Source organism: Sturnira hondurensis, unplaced genomic scaffold, assembly GCF_014824575.4.
Source record: "Sturnira hondurensis isolate 20B ecotype Veracruz unplaced genomic scaffold, ASM1482457v3 Scaffold0024152, whole genome shotgun sequence".
NCBI lineage: Eukaryota > Metazoa > Chordata > Mammalia > Chiroptera > Phyllostomidae > Sturnira > Sturnira hondurensis.
This window is the reverse complement of record NW_028096783.1, coordinates 5,608,036-5,612,023: the sequence shown is the minus strand read 5'-3', so window position 1 is coordinate 5,612,023 and position 3,988 is coordinate 5,608,036. Positions and strand designations below refer to the sequence as shown.

General features: G+C 47.0%; 1 pseudogene; it reads left to right on the top strand.

Annotated features, from left to right (window-relative positions):
• The first annotated feature begins 231 nt into the window (after positions 1–231).
• LOC118981455 (keratin, type I cytoskeletal 18-like) lies at positions 232–1,546 on the top strand (annotated as a pseudogene).
• Positions 1,547–3,988: the final 2,442 nt, after the last annotated feature.

Here is a 3,988-nt window from a genome sequence, read left to right as displayed (position 1 = left end):
TAAATCTTATTGGTTTGTGGACTCCAAAAGTCTAGGATCCACAGCTCTAGTGAGTGGTTCCAAGTCTGAGGGATGTCAGAGTCCTTTAGGGCAGCAGAACACAGATTCTTGGGCTTTGTCTCAGAACTGAGGAACTGGAAAATGAAGGCTCAGACAATTGTGGGCCTGCAGATCATTCTGATCATGGATAGTGTTTAAATCATGCCTCAAACAGGCAGCTTCAACCTGAATCTCAGCTTCTCATCTTCCTCCCTGAACAACATGAGCTTCAGCACATGCTCTGGCTTCTCCACAAGCTACCAGATCTTGGGCTCCATGCAGTTGCCAAGCTACCGAGTCTGGCTGGCCAGCAGCGTGGCCAGCGTCTATGCAGGTACTGGGGGCTCAGGATCCCAGATCTCAGTGTCCCACTTCACCAGCATGCAGGACAGCTGGAGATCTGGGGGCCTGGCTGCAGGGACAGACAGGAATCTAGTGGGCATAGGGGGCATCCAGAGCAAAAAGGAGACTGTGCAATGCCTGAATGACCACCTGGCTTCCTACACGAAGAGGGTGAGAAGCCTGGAGACTGATAATTGGAGACTGGAGAACAGAATCCAGAAACACTTAGAGATGAAGGGGTCCCAGGCCAGAGACTGGGGACATTATTTCAAGACCATCAAGAATCTGAGGGCTGAGATCTTTGCAAATTCTGTGGACAATGCCCACATCATCCTACAGATTGACAATGCCCATCTTGCTACTGGTCACTTCAGAATCAAGTATGAGATGGGGCTGGCCATGCATCAGTCTGCAAAGAATGACATCAATGGGCTCCAAAGTGTCACTGATGACATCAACACCACTTGGCTGTAGCTGGAGACAGAGATCTAGGCTGTCAAGGAGAAGATGCTCTTCTTGAAGAATAACCACGAGGAATAAGTAAATGGTCTACAAAACGAGATTGCCAATTCTGGGTTGACTGTGGGGTTGGATGCCCTGAAATCTCAAGACCTCAGCAAAATCATGGCAGACATCCAGGCCCAGTATGATGAGCTGGCTCAGAAAAACTGAGAGGAGCTAGTCAAGTACTGGTTCCATCAGACTGAAGAGAGCACCACAGTGGTCACCTCAGAGACCACTGAAATAGGCTCCGCTGAGATGACGATCACAGAGCTGAGATGTACGGTCCAGTCATTGGAGATTGACCTGGACTCAGTGAGGAATCTGAAGGTCAGTTTGGAGAACAGCCTGAGGGAGGTGGAGACACACTATGCCATGCAGGTGGCACAGCTCAATGGGATCCTGCTGCACCTGGAGTCAGAGCTGGCCCAGACCCGGGGCAGAGGGGCTGTGCCAGGCCCAAGAGTATGAGGCCCTACTGAACATCAAGGTCAAGCTGGAGGCTGAGATTGCCACCTACCACAGCCTACTGGAAGAAAGGGAGGACTTCAATCTTGTTGATGCCCTGGACAAGAGCCACTCCATACAAACTACCCCAAAAAACATGACCCACTGGATTGTGGGTGGCAGAGTGGTGTCTGAGGTCAACGACACCAACTTTTGAGATGTTAAAGGCAGCAGAAGTGGGGCGCCCCACAGCAAGGCAGAAGGCCAATAAAAAGTTCATTGAAAGATTAAAAAGATAAATCATGCCTCAAACAATTGAGAGGGTTTGGATAGATAATGATGAATGAGGGAGGGAGGGAGAGAAGGAGAGAAAAAGGGCTTCAGAACAAGAAAACTGTGGGAAAAGCCGTAGCAGCTGAGAAGCAAACTTCTGGAACGGCAGGTGGACCATGTGGGGTAAATGACCCATACAAGGAAGTAGTGGGGCTTCTGGTTACAAAGGTAGGTGGTGGCTAAAGTGTGGCAGCTTTGAACTTTATACCCAAAATAGTAGAACCCCCAAGAGAGAATGGGGTTAGAAAAAGGGAATTACTGAAATCCTGATATGTAACAATCATTGTCTTTGGGTGAACAAATAATGTCCTACCTACTTAAGGATGCATTCTTTCTCTTTTTTTCTCACCCAAGGACATGCTTACTGATTTCAGAGAGAAGGGAAGGGAGGGGAAGAGAGAGAGGAACATCTATGTGAGAGAGAAACATTGACTGGCTGACTCTCCCACACAGTCCAACTGGGGATCGAACCCACCACCTTTTGGTGTACAGAATGATGCTCCAACCAATTGAAACACTCAGCCAGGGCTTAAGTATGTATTATTTCAATGAGTGCAGATGCTGTCTGGGTTAATAAAATATAACTTGATATCAATATCCGCTGATTATTAAGTAGCCTTTGGTTATATTTCCCATGATATGGGAAGCTATGAATTTTTATAACCAAAAGATTGAGAAGAGGGAATCCCTGGAGGTGTTTGAGAAAAGTAATGGGTGCTGGGGGTGCACAGAGGAAGGGAGCTGTTGACGGTGGAGACAACACTGAGAAGGCTGCCTGGAAGGCTCCAGGGTGAGCTAATGAGGACCTGCATGGAGGTGAAGAGCAGTGGGTTTGATGTCAGCACCACATTTTGTGGTCTGGCTGTGAGTCAGCTGCTCCTTGATCTTCGTACATGTCTGTCCTTCTCAGACCCATCCAAGGCCCCATGTCTTTGCTCAGCTATATTCCCTGAGTCAGGGGATTTTCCTCCTGCTTCTCTCCATGCAGAGCAGCTGGTAACAAGGTTTTTGATGAATGTATCTCGCTAATGACGATCTTCCAACATAGCCCTTCTGGCTTAAAAAGATCCTCCTGAAAATAGATTTCTCCAGATCAAAATCTAGTCCTGAATGAGTGACAGCAAGAAAAATAAGCCAAAAACCAGCCTAATAACTCTGAGCGAGATCAGATTTAAAGAGGCAGCAATCCTTTAATCCCAGGTGCTATTGCTTCTGCTGCAGACCCTGGAGTCCACATCACCACACAGAAGAGCCTCGGCCTAAGTCCACAGCCACCTGATCCCCAGAAGAGGCAGGGAACACTAGCTGTTCCCAGAGTGGGCATGATGGGCAGGCTCCTGGGGGTCAGGTAGGACTGGACATGCTGTAATGTTAGCCACAGCCTCCCTCTCTCTCTTCTGGGAGAAATTGGTGTGACCAAGATGCAGAGAACCCTAATCCTATCTTGGCACGGAGGGAGCCTGACATTTGCCAAGAATTTCTACCCAGAAATCCTGCTTTATAAATAGAGGAATCAGTATGTAAGATTGTGGCCAGGGTCAATGAGGCATTTTTGCATGGTGACAGAAAGACGGAATTTCCAAGAGGAAGGGACATTCCTGACACCAGATCCAGTCTTCCTGTCTCAGGCAAGACTGTATTGTGCTGTGGGCTCACCTGGCTCCTTTCTATATCACTGGCACTTCCGTTTCAGTGGAAGAAAGTAGTATAGGGATACAAACTCTAAACAGGTTTTTACTGATCCCTAATTCACAGAGTTCTTTGACTAATTGAAATTGTGTGTCTGGGTGTACTAACTTCTAAGTGTGACTATGAATAACAGGAGTTATAGATGAATATTTAAATCAATTATGATATTGTGGAGTGGATATTAATTATTTGTGGTCATCCTGCAACTTTTAGCTCCTCCTTACATTTTGGGAACTTATCATTTTATCAATTCTTTGTCCTTGAGGAAGAAGTGAGAAAATTCTCAACCACAGACCTCTCCCAGCTATGGTACACTCATATGTCTTAGATTCTGGCAATCAGCCACATCCCCCTGAGACTTGGATTCAGAAGTAAGAAATGTGGAGAGATAGCCACATATGAGTGACCAGCCTTCCAGCGGATGTGGTAGCAGAAGTTTCCAGATCTTAGGGAGTAGCAGTGGTGAAGTTTCTGGCTGTCAACTGTTATGAGACCAAGTGGTTGGACCTTGTTTTGGGCAGCTTACCTTCAAGGTCTGGCTCTCTTGGCCTCCAGGAGATTCAGTAAGTTAGTTAACATTCTTAACCCATTCTCTCAAAGTGCCAGAATGGCTTTGGAAGTTGGTCTTTGAATCTGA